The sequence below is a fragment of the Tachyglossus aculeatus genome, chromosome 12 (assembly GCF_015852505.1).
Source record: "Tachyglossus aculeatus isolate mTacAcu1 chromosome 12, mTacAcu1.pri, whole genome shotgun sequence".
In the NCBI taxonomy this organism is placed as follows: domain Eukaryota; kingdom Metazoa; phylum Chordata; class Mammalia; order Monotremata; family Tachyglossidae; genus Tachyglossus; species Tachyglossus aculeatus.
Window position 1 is genome coordinate 23,434,165 of NC_052077.1, and position 18,703 is coordinate 23,452,867.

The window sequence follows — 18,703 nt, forward strand, 5'->3', positions numbered from 1 at the left end:
TGGTGAGCAGAGCCACAGAAGTTAAGTCCAGATGAATTGAAAGAAACTTTCTCACTGGTACTAATGAGAGCATCGTGGGACGTTATCATTACAAATTCATGATGTTTGCATTCTTATATCTCTTTTATGTGGCTGCAAATTGATTGATTGCAAATTGTGGCTGCAATAAATCTATTTTCCTAGTTATTGATTTTAAGCAAGCCATAATTACCAGAATTGTTCTTTTATTTTTTTCTCATCTTTCATAATTCCCAAACTCAATAGCTGGTGACACAGCAGCAGCATTCTGCTAATTCTTTAAAGGCTTCAGAATTTATGCCATCAGACCTTGTTGATTTAAGCAGTGTGGCCTAGTGGAAAGAGCATCAGCCCGGGAGTCAGAGGACCTAGGTTCTGATCCCAGCTCCACCACTTGTCTGCTTTGTGACTGAGGGCAAGTCACTTAATCTCTCCGTGCCTCAGTTACCTCATCTGTAAAATGGAGATTGAGACTGTGTCCAACCTGATTATCTTGTATCTATCCCAGCAGTTAGTAAAGTGCCTGACACATAGTAAGCACTTAACAAATACCATAAAAACTAATAATAACCCAGATTTTTTTTTTACAAATCTTCTGCCTTTCCTTGACTGATCCTAGAAAAGGAAGGACAGGGCTTCATTCGCTCCCATGGCTTCAACTATCATCTTGACACTGATGACACCCAAATCTACATCTCTGCCTCTGCTCTCTCCCCCTCTCTCCAGGCTCGCATCTCCTCCTACCTTCAGGACATCTCCATCTGGATGTCTGCCCGCCACCTAAAACTCAATATGTCCAAGACTGAACTCCTTGTCTTCCCTCCCAAACCCTGCCCTCTCCCTGACTTTCCCATCTCTGTTGACGGCACTACCATCCTTCCCGTCTCACAAGCCCGCAACCTTGGTGTCATCCTCGACTTCGCTCTCTCGTTCACCCCTCACATCCAAGCCGTCACCAAAACCAGCCGGTCTCAGCTCCGCAACATTGCCAAGATCCACCCTTTCCTCTCCATCCAAACTGCTACCCTGCTCGTTCAAGCTCTCATCCTATCCCATCTGGACTACTGCATCAGCCTTTTCTCTGATCTCCCATCCTCGTGTCTCTCCCCACTTAAATCCATACTTCACGCCGCTGCCCAGATTGTCTTTGTCCAGAAACGCTCTGGGCATGTTACTCCCCTCCTCAAAAATCTCCAGTGGCTACCAATCAATCTGTGCATCAGGCAGAAACTCCTCACCCTGGGCTTCAAGACTGTCCATCACCTCGCCCCCTCCTACCTCACCTCCCTTCTCTCCTTCTCCAGCCCAGCCCGCACCCTCCGCTCCTCTGCCGCTAATCTCCTCACCGTACCTCGTTTTCGCCTGTCCCGCCATCGACCCCCAGCCCATGTCATCCCCTGGCCTGGAATGCCCTCCCTCCCAACATCCGCCAAGCTAGCTCTCGTCCTCCCTTCAAGGTCCTACTGAGAGCTCACCTCCTCCAGGAGGCCTTCCCAGACTGAGCCCCCTCCTTCCTTTCCCCCTCTCCATCCCTCCCGTCTTACCTCATTCCCTTCCCCACAGCACCTGTATATATGTATTTATGTTTGTACATATTTATTACTCTATTTTACTTGTACATATCTATTCTATTTATTTTATTTTGTTAATATGTTTGGTTTTGTTCTCTGTCTCCCCTTTCTAGACTGTGAGCCCACTGTTGGGTAGGGACTGTCTCTACATGTTGCCAACTTGTACTTCCCAAGCGCTTAGTACAGTGCTCTGCACACAGTAAGTGCTCAGTAAATACGATTGACTGATTGATTGATTGACAGGGGTGACATTTCACATGATCCAGCAGCAGAGACCTAGATCATAAGTTCATTATGTCCGCTAATTCTGTTGTACCCCCCTCCCCCCAAATGCTTAGTATAGTGCTCTGCACATAGTAAACGCTCAATAAATGCCACTGATTGGTGCTTGGCATTTCTATGCCATTGTGAACTCTGGACCCAACAGGAGCTACCAGATGTCTGCAGCCGTGAGTCCCAGCTGACCTGCCCCTCCAGATGGAGCACAGCCACAACAGCCTGCCTTCCCAACTGTTAGCATGCTGGGGCCGTTTGTAGTCAAGGACTGTGGCCTGGAGTGGAGGAGCTCCTGAGGATCCCTCTCCCAAGAATTCATTTCCCAAGGTACAGTCTGAATTTCTTGCTTCTGATTTCAGTGGTGTCTTTTTTAATGGTATTGTTAAGCGCTTGCTATGTGTCTGACACTGTTCTAAGCGCTAGGGTGGATACAAGGTAATTGGGTTGGACACAGTCCCCAACCCACATGGGACTCGCAGTCTAAGTTGAGGGATTTAATCCCCATTTTGCAGTTGAGGAAACTGAGGCCCAGAGAAGTTAAGTGGCTTTCCCAAGTCATAGAGCAAGCTATTGGCAGAGCTAGGATTAGAAAACCCAGGTCCTCTGACTCCCAAGCTCGTGCTTTTTCCACTAGACCATACTGCTTCTCAGTAAGGCACCCTGCTTCTCATTCCCATTGGGTTCAGCGTATTCCCATTTCTTCCAGGGTCTGTCTGTCCCCCATTTAGATTGCGAGCCCTTGATGGGATAAGAATTGTGTCTGAGCTGTTTATCTGCAAAAATCCTAGTGCTTAGCACAGAGATCAGTATGCAATAAGCAGTTAGCAAATACTGAAAAATCACGGTTTTTCTAGAGCAGGAACCATGTCTACCAACTGTAATATATTGTACTCTCCCAAGTGCTTCATACAGTGCTCTGCCCAATATGATTGCTTGATTAGAATGGAAGGAAGTTTGTTGTTACCATTTGTATTTCCTGGTAGTTGAGAGAGGAATTCCCCAAAAGGACATTCTATTCCACAGTTCATTCATTCATTCATTCATTCATTCATTCATTCATTCATTCATTCAATTGTATTGAGTGCTTACTATGTGCACAGCACTGTGCTAAGTGCTTGGGAAGTACAAGTTGGCAACATATAGAGATGGTGCCCACCCAACAACGGGCTCACAATCAAGAAGGAGGAGACAGACAACAAAACAAAACATGTGGACAGGTGTCAAGTCATCAGAATAAATAGAAATAAAGCTAGATGCACATCATTAACAAAATAAATAGAATAGTAAATATGTCGAAGTAAAATAAATAGAGTAATAAATCTGTACAAACATATATACAGGTGCTGTGGGGAGGGGAAGGAGGTAGGGTGGGGGGGATGGGTAGGAGGAGAGGAAAAAGGAGGCTCAGTCTGGGAAGGCCTCCTGGAGGAGGTGAGCTCTCAGTAGGGCTCTGAAGGGAGGAAGAGAGCTAGTTTGGCTGATGTGCAGAGGGAGGGCATTCCAGGCCAGGGGGAGGACATGGGCTGGGGGTCGACGGCGGCACAGGTGAGAACAAGGTACAATGAGGAGGATAGTGGCGGCAGAGGAGCGGAGGGTGCGGGCTGGGCTGTAGAAGGAGAGAAGGGAGGTGAGGTAGGAGGGGGCGAGGTGATGGACAGCCTTTAAGCCGAGAGTGAGGAGTTTTTGCTTGATGCGTCGGTTAACTGGTAGCCACTGGAGATTTTTGAGGAGAAGAGTAATATGCCCAGAGCATTTCTGCACAGAGATGGTCCGGGCAGGAGCGTGAAGTATAGACACCTCCTATACAGGCTCCTCCTCCCCCTCCCATCCTCTTACTGTGGGAGTTCCCCAAGGTTCAGTGCTTGGTCCCCTTCTGTTCTCAATCTACACTCACTCCCTTGGTGACCTCATTCGCTCCCACGGCTTCAACTATCACCTCTACGCTGATGACACCCAGATCTACATCTCTGCCCCTGCTCTCTCCCCCTCTTTCCAGGCTCGCATCTCCTCCTGCCTTCAGGACATCTCCATCTGGATGTCCGCCCGCCACCTAAAGCTCAACATGTCGAAGACTGAGCTCCTTGTCTTCCCTCCCAAACCTTGTCCTCTCCCTGACTTTCCCATCTCTGTTGACGGCACTACCATCCTTCCCGTCTCACAAGCCCGCAACCTTGGTGTCATCCTCGACTCCGCTCTCTCATTCACCCCTCACATCCAAGCCGTCACCAAAACCTGCCGGTCTCAGCTCCGCAACATTGCCAAGATCCGCCCTTTCCTCTCCATCCAAACCGCTACCCTGCTAATTCAAGCTCTCATCCTATCCCGTCTGGACTACTGCACTAGCCTTCTCTCTGATCTCCCATCCTCGTGTCTCTCTCCACTTCAATCCATACTTCATGCTGCTGCCCGGATTATCTTTGTCCAGAAACGCTCTGGACATATCACTCCCCTCCTCAAAAACCTCCAATGGCTACCGATCAATCTGCGCATCAGGCAGAAACTCCTCACCCTGGGCTTCAAGGCTTTCCATCACCTCGCCCCCTCCTACCTCACCTCCCTTCTCTCCTTCTACTGCCCAGCCCGCACCCTCCGCTCCTCCACCACTAATCTCCTCACTGTACCTCGCTCTCGCCTGTCCCGCCATCGACCCCCGGCCCACGTCATCCCCCGGGCCTGGAATGCCCTCCCTCTGCCCATCCGCCAAGCTAGCTCTCTTCCTCCCTTCAAGGCCCTGCTGAGAGCTCACCTCCTCCAGGAGGCCTTCCCAGATTGAGCCCCTTCTTTCCTCTCCCCCTCGTCCCCCTCTCCATCCCCCCGCCTTACCGCCTTCCCCTCCCCACAGCACCTGTATATATGTATATATGGTTGTACATATTTATTACTCTGTTTATTTATTTATTTATTTATTTTACTTGTACATTTCTATCCTACTTATTTTATTTTGTTGGTATGTTTGGTTCTGTTCTCTGTCTCCCCCTTTTAGACTGTGAGCCCACTATCGGGTAGGGACTGTCTCTATGTGATGCCAATTTGTACTTCCCAAGCACTTAGTACAGTGCTCTGCACATAGTAAGCGCTCAATAAATACGATTGATTGATTGATTGATTGACAAGTGGGGAGAGACAGGAGGATGGGAGATCAGAGAAGAGGCTGATGCAGTAATCCAGTCGGGATAGGATGAGAGATTGAGCCAGCAAGGTAGCGGTTTGGATGGAGAAGAAAGGGCAGATCTTGGTGATGTTGCGGAGGTGAGACTGGCAAGTTTTGGTAACGGGTTGGATGTGAGGGGTGAATGAATAAATAAATAAATAAATAAATAAATAAATAAATAAATAAATAAATAGATATTTATTGATTTTACTTGTACATATCTATTCTATTTATTTTATTTTGTTAGTATGTTTGGTTTTGTTCTCTGTCTCCCCCTTTTAGACTGTGAGCCCACTGTTGGGTAGGGACTGTCTCTATATGTTGCCAATTTGTACTTCCCAAGCACTTAGTACAGTGCTCTGCACATAGTAAGCGCTCAATAAATACGATTGATGATGAGATGAGTCGAGGATGACACCAAGTTTGTGGGCTTGTGAGACAGGAAGGATGGTAGTGCCGTCTACATGGATGGGAAAGTCAGGGAGAGGGCAGAGTTTGGAACGGAAGATAAGGAGTTCAGTCTTGGACATAGTGAGTTTTAGATGTAGCTCGGCAATGACAACCTGCAATACTGGGGGGCACTACCTGACATAGTTGCCACCTTTTGTGTCTCAACACTCCTATCAAAGACTTATGTCCATCCCTCCCATGATCCATTACACCCTCAGAAAACTTGGGGCCTCTGGAGAGGGCTAAGGCAGGACAGAGGGGCCTAGCCCCCTCCAGATTCCCTAGGCAGTCTGCTAGGGACTCAGCAAGCCCCTTGTCTCAGAGCCCTCAAGGATTCCCACTGGATTCAAGAGTGCTTCTTTTATGTACTTCCATGCTTTACTTCCTTTCCGTCTGCTCACCTATGCATTTGACTCTCTTCCTTCTAAGCACTTTGGTACTGATCCCACCCTAGCCCCACAGCACTAATGTACATATCCTTTTTTTATGGTATTAAGCACTTACTTTGTGCCAGGCACTGTTCTAAGCACTGGATTAGATACAATTTGGACACAATCCATGTCCAACATTGGGCTCGCAGTCTTAATCTCCATTTTACTGATGAGGTAACTGAGGCCCAGAGAAATTAAGTGACTTGTCCATGGTCACATAGCAGACAAGTGGCGGAGCTGGGATTAAAATTCAGGTTCTACTGATTCCCAAGCCTATGCTCTTCCCACTAGGCCATGCTGCTTCTCCTACAAGCTTCCTTATACTCTCCCGCTTCTCCTTGCTGTAATGTTTAACATCTGTCTTCCCAACTAGATTGTAAGTTCCAGGGATCGTGTATACCAACTCTATTGTATCATACCCTGCCAGGCACTTATTACAGTGCTGTGCATACAGGCGTGCTCAACAGACACCATAAATTTTTTTTAGAGAAGCAGCATGGCTCAGTGGAAAGAGCCCGGGCTTTGGAGTCAGAGGTCATGGGTTCGAATTCTGGCTCCGCCACATGTCTGCTGTGTGACCTTGGGCAAGTTACTTAACTTCTCTGAGCCTCAGTTATCTCATCTGTAAAATGGGGATTAAGACTGTGAGCTCCCCGTGGGACAACTTGATCACCTTGTAACCTTCCCAGCACTTAGAACAGTGCTCTGCACGTAGTAAGCGCTTAACAAATGCCATTATTATTATTATTATTATTATTATTATTATTATTGATAGATTGACAGAAGATTCCGCGGAGGGAGATGGGGAGAGCAATTGGATTTACCCTTCTTCTCCTCTCCTCCTGCTAATGAGAGAGAGAGAGGGACCCTGGAGCTCTTCCCTCTTTAGTCAAGGAACTGCCAGACAGGGAGGAACCAGCCTACCCCAAAGCAGACCTCCCCTCGCCTCCAACCAGGGGAGACTTTGAGTCCACCTTCCTTACCCCAATCCCAGTCAGAACTCCTAGGACAGTCCTGGAATTCAGGGGTTAGGGCTGGTCAGAGTGCAGGTAGGGACTCTGCGGAGAGGGAAGCCCCTTGGTGGCCATTACCCAGGATGGTGGACACTGTCGTGGTGTGGGGCACAATCACCCCCAGTGAGCCATAACAAAGGGTGGTTGAAAGACCACCAAAAATGCAAGAATTGTTTCTCAAAGAAATTTGAACTCTAAAAGTATTTTTTTCCCCACTTCAACATTGCTCTTTGCAAAATTTGTCTGTACTTCCAAACCGGTATTTTTACTGTTTGCTGAGTTCTTTGCCACTTAATTTTTTTTCTTCCTGAAGCAGCCTAATTCAGACATTCTCTCTGGCAGCTTAAAGGAAATTCTCCATATGTCTGCAAATGACCCAAATGGGCCCCAGACCATTCCCAGTGAATCTGGCCTTTGTGCTCGAGGAGTGCTCCGGGGCTACATAATCACTTCCTGGAGGAGGGAAGGAGCTGGGTTGGTCCATCACTGTTTGTTCTCTCTGAAATTGGGGCCAGCAGTTTATGTGGCCTGGGGGAATGCTTCTCTTCTTGTGGGAGATGCTGGAGTAGCGGAGACAGAAAGACTTAATTCTCCCTTAGAAAATACGCAGAGACTTTAAAGGAAGCTTCCCTAAAATTGAGGGTTGTTTAGTATTTTCACAAATAGTTGCTCAGCAATAAGAACCTACTTAATTAACGGGGATCTTGTCTCTCAGAGCCACCTGAGAGTGGAGAGAGAGTGCACACAGGAGCTTACGTGGGCAATTCCTCTAGACTGTAAACTCATTGTAGGCAGGACTCTGTTGTATTATACTCACCCAAGACTTAGTACAGTGCTCTGCATACAGTAAGCTCTCAGTAAATATGTTTGATTGATTCAGAGTAGCTCCATGAGGTCAAGTCTAATCAGGCTGAGCTGGGCATCCAGTCCAGCTGTGTTCTTGGTCTCCTGGCCCAGAGGACCTAGAAATGCTGAGTTTGTTCCAGAGGCAACCTGAAGGTGAGTGTCTGCATGGAACCACCTGGAATCCTCTCTGTCATTCAGTCTGCGATTAGGCTTGTATTTCTTGAGGGATCGTTCAGGCTCTTTTTGGTAGTCAATGTCTTTTAAATCAGTCCACCAAACTAAAAAAGTCTGGAGGGCTCAATTAAAGGAGATTGGGAAGCCATGTTGAATGCAACTCAGCTTGATGCGATTTCTCTTCCTTGGTGGCAGCAATTATAATAATAGTAATAGTAGTAATTGTAGCATTTGTTAAGTACTTTCAATGTGCCAAGCCCTATGTTAAGTGCTGAAATAGATATAGTCCAATCAGATTGGACACAAATCCTATCCCACATGGGGTTCACAGTCTAAGGGGAGGGAGACCACAATACACAGGAGATCATGTAGACCAAAATAACTTCAGATCACTGTGGTGGACATAAAATTTCTCAGAACTGTCTTTGTGGAGTTCAGTGCCTTAGGTCATGGCTCTTTCATCACTGTTACTAATTGGGAGGGAGAGAAGAAGAAGGCAAAGATTTTTTTAAAAAAAGATTGGGGGGAAGGGAGAGAGAGTGAGAGAGTGCGAGAATGAGAGCGTGTTTGAGAAGAGGGCTGATGCCAATATGACCAACGTGGTCCACATTGGTGATGAGTAGGTGCACCCAGCTGTCAGCTCTGAGAGGGAGCATGTCTAAGCAGTAGTTGGAAACTGAAGAGCTTCTGCTCCTCAATTCCTACTTCTCACTCCCTTCCTCCTCCCAGCTGGGGCAGAGTTTGTTCAGAACAGTCCAGGCCTGGAAGTGAGAGGGTAAGAAATGAATCTCACAAGAAGATAGAGGGTGTTACAGGTAAGTGGAGTTTGCTAGGTAAAGTTAGTTTTCCATTTTAAAGCATCAATTTTTTTTCTTTTTATGGAGTGGGGTAGAGGGGAGTCTTGGCTCCAGAGCAAAACATTTTTATGAAAATAAAAGGCACTCAGTTATTAATAGTATTTGAAACTATAGATCAAGCATTGACACATTTTGATTGATGCTATTTCCAAGAGTGGTTCAGGGGCTATGAGGTCATATATAAACAACGCTTCTGCTGTGTCTCTTGCAGCTCCAAAGTTATGTAGTGTTTCTGCCATCCTAACCCCAACAGAGGCAGGGTCAGAAAGGGAGGGGAAATCATGGGTTTCCTGAATTGAGCACAAGGACATCGAAGCCTCAACAACCCAGAAAGGGGTTAAGAGCCACAAAGGACCCAGAGCTGCTATAGGTCACACAGCAATCCCTGGGCCAGAGGCTAATTGAGCTGGCAGAAAGGCACAGGAGACTTTGGCATCAATAACAGTTTCACCCTGCATTTCTCAAAATCAGGGATTGCATCTAATTCGTGCCCACCGTGCCAAGTCAGTCTCAGCAATCATTCATACCGAGAACAATTTGTCTTGTCATACCGGCTAGATATATGATAGTACAGATTAACATTTCTATGGTATGGGGAGAGGGGTTCCAATAAGCCCCAGGTAAAGAAAGTTTAAAAATAGTTTCGTCCACAAATCAAACATATCTCTTTGAACTCTCCAGATTTTCATCTACTTAAACTGAGCCAGGATCAACTCCGTCGATCTAGTAAATATTCCGTAGAATAGTTGGTTCTGTAGTCCAGAAAAAAAGTGCTCAGGAATTTTCACATGAACTAGCTAGTAAGGAAAAGGAAAACTGCCTTCCCATAAATTACCAATATAGATTGTATTTGTTATTAGAACAAAAGCCGGCCGGGTTGAGCAAATTCTCAATCCCACTGACACTCTTTTTAAAAATGGTATTTGTTAAGCACGCTCTATGTGTCGAACACTGTTCTAAGCGCTGGGGTTTGGTACAAGTTAATTAGTTCAGACACAGTCCCTATCCCATGCGGGGCTCAAAGTCTAAGTAGGAGGGAGAATCCCATTTTACAGATGAGGAAACCAAGGCACAGAGAAGTTAAGTGACTCGATCGAGGTCTCCCAGCAGTCAAGTGGCAGACTGTGATTAGAACCCAGGTCCTCTGCCTTCCAAGGTCCATGCTCTTCCCACTAAGCCATTGTCAGAACAACTGTTCGGAGGCCTCCAGTCTCCTGGACCAGCGTTAAAAAGAAATCTTAGCACATCCTGCTCCCTTTTCTCTCCAGTGCCCTGCCATCTAAACCCTACTTTTCCCCACATCGCTCCCAGATTCCCAACAGGCCCAGATTCACAAATCAATAGTTCTGGGACCTTGTTGGAAAAAGTCCTGGTTCTGCTTCTGTGAGATCCTATTTGGAATGCCCAGGCTAAACCAAATAAATCAATCAGTGGTATTTACTGAGCACTTTCTGTGTGCAGAGCACTTAACTAATCACTTGGGAAAGTACCACACAATAGAGTTGGTAGATGTGATTCCTGCTCACAGGGAGCTTACAGTCTACAAAGGGTTATAGATATTAAAATAGATTACCTGTAGGGGAAATAGTAAGAGTATAGGGATATGTAGCAGTGTGGCCTAGTGTTCCTTACACGGGCATGGAAGTCCGAGGACCTAGGTTCTAATCCCAGCTATGCGACTTGCCCACAGTGTGACCTTCGGCAAATCCACTTCTCTCTGCCTCATTTTCGTCACCTGTAAAATGGGGAGTCAGTTCCTATTCTTTCCTCCTTAGTCTGTGAGTCCCATGTGGGACGGGACTGTGCCTGGCCTGGTGATCTTGTGTCTATCCCAGTGCTTAGTAGAATTCTTGGCACGTAATAATAATAATAGCATTTATTAAGCGCTTACTATGCACTGTTCTAAGCACTGGGGAGGTTACAAGGTGATCAGGTTGTCCCACGGGGGGCTCACAGTCAATCCCCATTTTACAGATGAGGGAACTGAGGCCCAGAGAAGTGAAGTGACTCGGCCAAAGTCACACAGCTGACAACTGGCAGAGCCAGGATTTGAACCCATGACCTCTGACTCCAAAGCCCATGGTCTTTCCACTGAGCCAGCAAGTGTTTAACAAATGGCACAATTCTAAGGCTATGTACATTAGCCTTGTGGAGCTGGGGTTGGTATTAAAGTGCTTAAGGGGTACAGCTTCCCTTCAGGAGACTCTAATCACTTGGGCAGCTCAGCTAAAGCTCTAGCCTTTGAGCGGCCCAGGAGTTCTCATGACCAATAAGACATCTAGTCCATTTGTTCGCCGCCTTGGGCAGCGTGCCACACAACCACTTGAAATAGATAGAATCAGTTCTGTTTCTAAATACCTCCAGGAAGGAGATTCCATTGCCTCCTTAAGTGGCTCGTTCCAGTGCTCAGCAACCCTATTGTGAAACAGCTTGGGGCCAAGCCAGCCTCTGAGGCCACTGAACTCAAATGGACTCTCAGACCCTCTTCCCCAGAGTCAGGCCCTCCTGAAAAACTGCCATCCTCTCCCCTGCTTGCCCTGACCTCTTGCTGCAACATTAGACTACAATTCATTCATTAATTATTAATTAAGTAGTTATGGTATTTGTTAAATGCTTACTATGTGTCAACCACTGTTTTAAGTGTTGGGTTAAGATACAAGTTAATTGGGTTGGACCTATTCCCTGTTCCACATGGGTCTCACGGTCTAAGCAGAAGGGAGAACAGGCATTGAATTCCCATTTTATAGCTGAGGAAACTGAGGCACAGAGACGTTAAGTGACTTTTCCAAGGTCACACAGCAGGGAAATGGGGAGGTAGGGTTAGAACTCAGGTCCTTTAACTCTCAAGCCCATTCTCTTTCCACTAGACCACACTGCTTCTCTACCTAGCTGGTAAGCTCAGAGTGCATCAGAATAGGAGCCTCGTGAGTGCAGGTTGCATTGTCATTGTTTGTCAGCACCACTTTTGGCCTTTTCGTTATTTTGAACTATATCTAGCTCCATGTCTCCATGTCCATGTCTTCTCTGGGCCTCAGTTACCGCATCTGTAAAATGGGGATAGGACCGTGAGCCCCATGTGGAGCAGGGACTATGTCCAACCTGATTAACCTGTATCTGCCCCAGTGCTTAACACAGTGCTCGGCACATAGTAAGTGCTTAAGTACCACTTTTTATTATTATTATTTCAGAGTGCATCAGAATAGGAGCCTCGTGAGTGCAGGTTGCATTGTCATTGTTTGCCAGCACCACTTTTGGCCTTTTCATTATTTTGAACTATATCTAGCTCCATGTCTTTTAGAGAAAGAAGGCGAGTCCAGGGGACCCCCAGAGACATCTCAAGCAAGACCACATCACCAAAAAGGGTCTTGCGAAGCAGAAACGAACAAAGACAGGGTGCTAACAATCGCCAGGGTTTGCCAGGCGGGTCTGGGAGGGAGGCCGCCCATCCCCATGTCACTGGGAATCCTATCGGCCCCTGCCCTGGCCCGGGAAGGCAGGGGAAAGTCCTGTCACCTGCTGTCCTTTAAAATGTTGGGAAGAACCACAGCTGTCACCCTGTGGCTGTCAGACTGAACTGGCAGGAAACCGAAACTCTGCCACCTGCCTCTCTGTCCTCTTATTTATTGTTGTCCTCCTCTATTTTTGTGTTTTTGTTTTCCTTCAAACAATCAATCATATTTACTGAGCGCTTACTGTGTGCAGAGCACTCTACTAAGTGGTTTTCCTTTGTTATGTGTCTGCAACTCCCTTTATTCACCTATTTGTGAACCATTGTGGGGGTCTGGGCACATATCTAATTCTCATCTGTGTATTCTTTCCTAGGACTCTGCACCAAGTGGGGGCTCAATAAATGCTATAGCTACTACTAAGGAGCAGCATTGTTTAGTGGATAGAGCATGGGCCTGAGAATCAGGAGGACCTGGGTTCTAATCCTGACCTGCCACGTGTCTTCTCTTATGACTTGCTTAACTTCTCTGGGCCTCAGTTACCTCATCTGTAAAATGGGGATAGGACTGCGAGCACAATGTGGAGCAGGGACTATGTCCAATCTGATTAACCTGTATCTGCCCCAGTGCTTAACACAGTGCTCGGCACATAGTAAGTGCTCAAGTACCACTTTTTATTATTATTATCATTATTGTTAGAGAAGCAGCGTGGCTCAGTGGAAAGGGCACGGGCTTGGGAGTCAGAGGTCATGGGTTCAAATCCCAGCTCTGCCAATTGTCAGCCGTGTGACTTTGGGCAAGTGACTTCACTTCTCTGGGCCTCAGTTACCTCATCTGTAAAATAGGGATGAAGGCTGTTAGCCCCACGTGGGACAACCTGATCACCTTGTATCCTCCCCAGCGCTTAGAACAGTGCTTTGCAAATAGTAAGTGCTTAACAAATGCCATCACCACCATTATTGTTTTACAGACTTGCCTATGAACTAGGGGCAGTTCCAGAATTCAGCACTAGAGTTAAGATGGTTTAAAACAAACCACTTCTTTCTTTTTGTTAGACGTTATAGGTAAAGAAAAATCCACAATAGAGTTTTTAATTTGGAGAAGGTCTCTAACTTATGAACCAGCTCCCCTCCAGGGTATTGATCCTTCTGATTGTGCAAATTATGCAAATTAGATTAAAGAAAAATGAACGATCTGGTTATGAAATTACACATTATGCTGATTGTATGTGATTATGTTTCTACCAACCAATTACTATTTTAAAAGTCACTCCTGTAAAACGAATTAGTCATGGGACCTAACTTCTGCCAAAGGGCTCTGAAGTCAGTGAGTATCAGAGAAAATGGTTGGAAGCCAGAGAATGGAGTCAAAATTGTGTAAATTTAAAATACTTACATTAATCAATCAATCAACGGTATTTATTGAGTGGTTACTATGTACAGAGCACTGTTTTAAGCACTTGGGAGAGTATAGTACAACAGAATTAATAGAGATGTTCCCTGCCCCTAACGAGCTTAAAGGTGAAGGTAGTGTCATAAAGAACTGTGGGTTCTTTCAGAATTAAAAAGGAAAGCAAGTGATGATAATTATGAGCGGTGGCCCCGGGACTAATCTTCCATTACCACAAAGGGCCCTGGGGGCTGTGAGCCATCCTCCCTCCTCCCACCTATCACCACAGGAGCACACCTGACTTCTCAAATTTTCAAACGTTGGTGTGGTTAGAGCCATTTTTTTTTTAGCAGAGACTAGATAGTCTGCTGACTGGAGAAAGGAGTACCTAAGGACTGCTCCTTTACCTCTCTTAACGCTGATATTTAAGATTATTGAATTTTGTCTTGTTACAATTGTTGTTTGTAATGTAGTTTTATTGTTCTATGTAGCAGAAGCTTTTATTGAGGTCCTGCTTGAGGCTGTGCACTGTACTGGGCTTTTGTATCTGCCTTCCACCACTGAGGCTGGCAGTCAGCATTTAGTAAATGTTTATAATGAGTAGTTCTCTTAGGCTTACTGTCATCCCACATTGATAGACTTGAGAGTAAAAAATACTATCATGAAATCAGCAGCAGCAGCATCATCATCATCAATCGTATTTATTGAGCGCTTACTATGTGCAGAGCACTGTACTAAGCTCTTGGGAAGTACAAATTGGCAACATATAGAGACAGTCCCTACCCAACAGTGGGCTCACAGTCTAAAAGGGGGAGACAGAGAACAAAACCAAACATGCTAACAAAATAAAATAAATAGAATAGATATGTACAAATAAAATAAATAAATAAATAGAGTAATAAATATGTACAAACATATATACGTATATACAGTTGCTGTAGGGAAGGGAAGGAGGTAAGATGGGGGGGATGGAGACGGGGACAAGGGGGAGAGGAAGGAAGGGGCTCAGTCTGGGAAGGCCTCCTGGAGGAGGTGAGCTCTCAGCAGGGCCTTGAAGGGAAACCAGTTCCCTTGAAGGGAAACCAGCAGCAGCAAACCAGTTTGCTTTTGAGAATGAGTATCGCTCTTTCAGACTTTGATTTCAGATATTTTTTAGTCCCATTCACTAACTAATGATGTTAATCATACAGACGTTGCATTAAGACATTTAGCAAAAAACACTTTTTTTGCCACTCTGTCGTGATGCCAGCCAGCTCAAATCATGAGAAACACCATTGATCTATTCCAGTTCAAGTATTCTTGGAACACTCGACCCCTCTAAGGAATATGCCAGAGAAAATGAACTCTAGGCTGAAGAGTATTTTATTGGGCTTTATGAGACCTAAATTATTCTAAACCTGTTATAGTTTTGCTTTATGAAACTGGGTAGGATGTTGTTCAGATTGTTTAGTGTTTATTGAAAGCCCACAGTTTGGTAGGTGTGGTCCAGGAAAAAAAATCTCAGTAGGACCTCACTTCCCAAGACACTATAACCTTTCTGGACTTGTCCCTCCACCTTGTAAAGTGGGATTGATCGACTTGCTTCATGTATTCTTCTTCAATGAGAGTTACTGAAGGGTAACAGCTTCTCCAGGTGCTCTGGAATATCAGAAAAATTATCCCTCAAGATCTGTAAGCAGGAGGGAGGTAAAAAGTGGTGGAATGAAAAAGAAGGTGTGGATTTTCCTAGAGCTTGGAGTCTTAGGCACATGCCAACTGCTCAGGAGAGCATACCCACCAAATCACAAATACAATTTCCTACATTCCATGAAAGTCTTATCAGTAGTGATCTGGATCAACCCAATATAGTTGAAAAGGTCATGTTAGTGATCTTATAGTCAGATTGTTACAGCTAATTCCCCCTTCTAGACAGTGAGCACGTTGTTGGGTAGGGACCGTCTCTATATGTTGCCGACTTGTACTTCCCAAGCACTTAGTACAGTGCTCTGCACAGAGGAAGCACTCAACAAATACGATTGAATGAATGAATGAATGAATAATTAGGGTTAGGCATGTAAGTGGTCTGAATTTAGTCAATTTCACTTCCTTAGATATCATCACCGAGCTGGGTGTCACGGGATATTGTTTCCAACATTGAGGAAAGGTCTTTTTTTATGTGTTCCCGTAAGACCCCTATGAGGCAGAGCTCAGCACACAATAAGTGCTTAATAAATACTATTATCATTACTACAACTCAGATGGCAACGATCCCTTGTGTTGGCCACAAAAGTCACTGAACGCTACAAGTCCCTTAATGCTACAAGCCCACGAGCTACAAGCTACGTGCTACAAGTCCACGAGGAGCGGTGTGGCTTAGTGGATAGAGGATGGGCCTGGGAATCAGAAGGACCTGCCACCACTTTGCTGTGTAACCTTGGGCAAATCATTTACTTCTCTGTGCCTTAGTTACCTCATCTGTAAAAATGGAGTTTAAGACTATGAGCTCCATGTGGAACATGGACTGTGTCCAATCTGATTACCTTACATCTACCCCAGGGCTTAGAACAGTGCCAGGCATGTGGTAAGCATGTCACAGATACCATTAAAAAAATATTCTGGTAGGAATGGGCCAATGCGTCAGAGGTGGCTTGTGATAGGGGAAGTTTTACTTCCTTGCCAGATATTCCTCTTGTGAGAAATCCAACCAGAATCAGATTTTAAGGCAGGAGATTTTAAGGGCTTCTTTCTCCAGCAGATACATCCATGGGAGGGCTGAGGGGAAACCAGGCACTTGAATGAGGCTGAGTCTGGTAATACTGCAATTCCTTGTGGTGACGTCCTAAAGCCCTGAAAACTCCAAGGAGCCTGCAGTTTTGTAAGATGAGTCTCTGTGAGCTCATAATTGATATCCTTGCTAAGTAGGGAAGTAGCTTGACCTAGTGGAAAGAGCACAGACCTGGGAGTTAGGGGACCTGGGTTCTAACTTCAACTCTGCCACTTGTCTGCTGTGTGACCTTGGGTAAGTCACTATACTTCTCTCTACCTCAGTGCCCTCATCTGCTAATGGAGATCCCATACCTGTTCTCCCTCCTTCTTAGACTGTGAGCCCCATGTGGGACCTGATTATCTCGAGTCTATCGAGATAACTCCTCACCCTGGGCTTCAAGGCTCTCCATCACCTCGCCCCCTCCTACCTCACCTCCCTTCTTTCCTTCTACAGCCCAGTCCGCACCCTCCGCTCCTCCGCCTCTAATCTCCTCACCATACCTCGTTCTCGCCTGTCCCGCCATCGACCCCCGGCCCACGTCATCCCCCGGGCCTGGAATGCCCTCCCTCTGCCCATCCGCCAAGCTAGCTCTCTTCCTCCCTTCAAGGCCCTGCTGAGAGCTCACCTCCTCCAGGAGGCCTTCCCAGACTGAGCCCCTTCCTTCCTCTCCCCCTCGTCCCCCCTCCATCCCCCCCTTCTTACCTCCTTCCCTTCCCCACAGCACCTGTATATATGTATATATGTTTGTACATATTTATTACTCTATTTATTTATTTATTTTTCTTGTACATATCTATCCTATTTATTTTATTTTGTTAGTATGTTTGGTTTTGTTCTCTGTCTCCCCCTTTTAGACTGTGAGCCCACTGTTGGGTAGGGACTGTCTCTATATGTTGCCAATTTGTACTTCCCAAGCGCTTAGTACAGTGCTCTGCACATAGTAAGCGCTCAATAAATACGACTGATGATGATCCAAGCACTTAGTACAGTGCTTGACACATAGTAAGCACTTAACAAATATTATTATGATTATTATCAACATCGTTATTATTACTGAACCTGACTCATGCCTGTGGGGAAGGGTTCTGCCCCAAGTGTATCCCCAGCTGCATATTCCCCAGAGAAAGTCTGACTCCCCCTAAATGCCATTCTGTCAGCCACCGACTTTGCTGGAAGGGCATTTCATGGCAAAGTCCCTACATCACCAGACTTTCTCTTGGGCTTGTTCTTCATTAGCAAGCCTTGTCTCAGCACATGCACATTGTCTCCTAAGCCTAGGCCATCCTTACCAAGCCACAAATTCCATGTTCTCTCTGCCTCTCTACATGTTGCCAACTTGTACTTCCCAAGCACTTAGTACAGTGCTCTGCACACAGTAAGCGCTCAACAAATACGATTGAGTGAATGAATGAATGAATAATTAGGGTTAGGCATGTAAGTGATCTGAATTTAGTCAATTTCACTTCCTTAGATATCATCACCGAGCTGGGTGTCATGGGATATTGTTTCCAACATTGAGGAATGTTGCACAAAATCCTAACTTTGCCCCAAAAGTGGTAAAATTAGTGATGTTGCAGCAGCCGAGGTTGCAGATTAGGAAAAGGAAAGAATTTCCCGACAGGGTTGCTAAGCTGCCGTAGGTCAGGAAGAAGGGTGGTGGGGTATCCTTCTTCAAGAAGCTTTAACAGTCATGTAGATTCTCATTTTCCCAAGATGATTTAGGTGTGGTTCAGCCTGAAGGCAGGGGACGGACCAGATGACATCTAAAGGTGACCCTTTAAGCCCGATGGCTCCATGATATCGGTGGCATTGAAGAATCCTCCAGATGCAGTAGTGTGGTTGGTTTTAACAAAAGTGAACTTTAAGGTAGATTTTCTTCTTTCCCTTTCCAGCATTCACAGTATGTACCCAAAGAGGATTTTTGGTGGCCCTCCAGACTTCTGTCATATTCTATGGCTTCCAACATTCAGTGGTCAGTGCGCTCTTGGGAGGGAGTAGGGATGAGGGATGGGGAGAGCATTAATGTTGTTGTTGTCATCATTATTATTATTGTTTTTGTAACACTTAAGTAACTGTTAATAAGGTCAAAGCACCATATTAGGTGCTGGAGTGAACTACATTGAAATCCGTTAACTCATGACATCTGACCTGCAAGGGGCTCACCTCTAAAGCAGACCCATAGACCCATAAGACTGTAATCCAATTCATCCATCAGGAGGTTAGTTTTTAGTTACCTCGCCTTTGGATACCTTGGTGAGGAACCACCCCAACCATGCCAGCGGTGGAGTGGGCACAGGACTGGGAGCCAGTAGTTCTGGGTTTGAGTCCCAGCTCC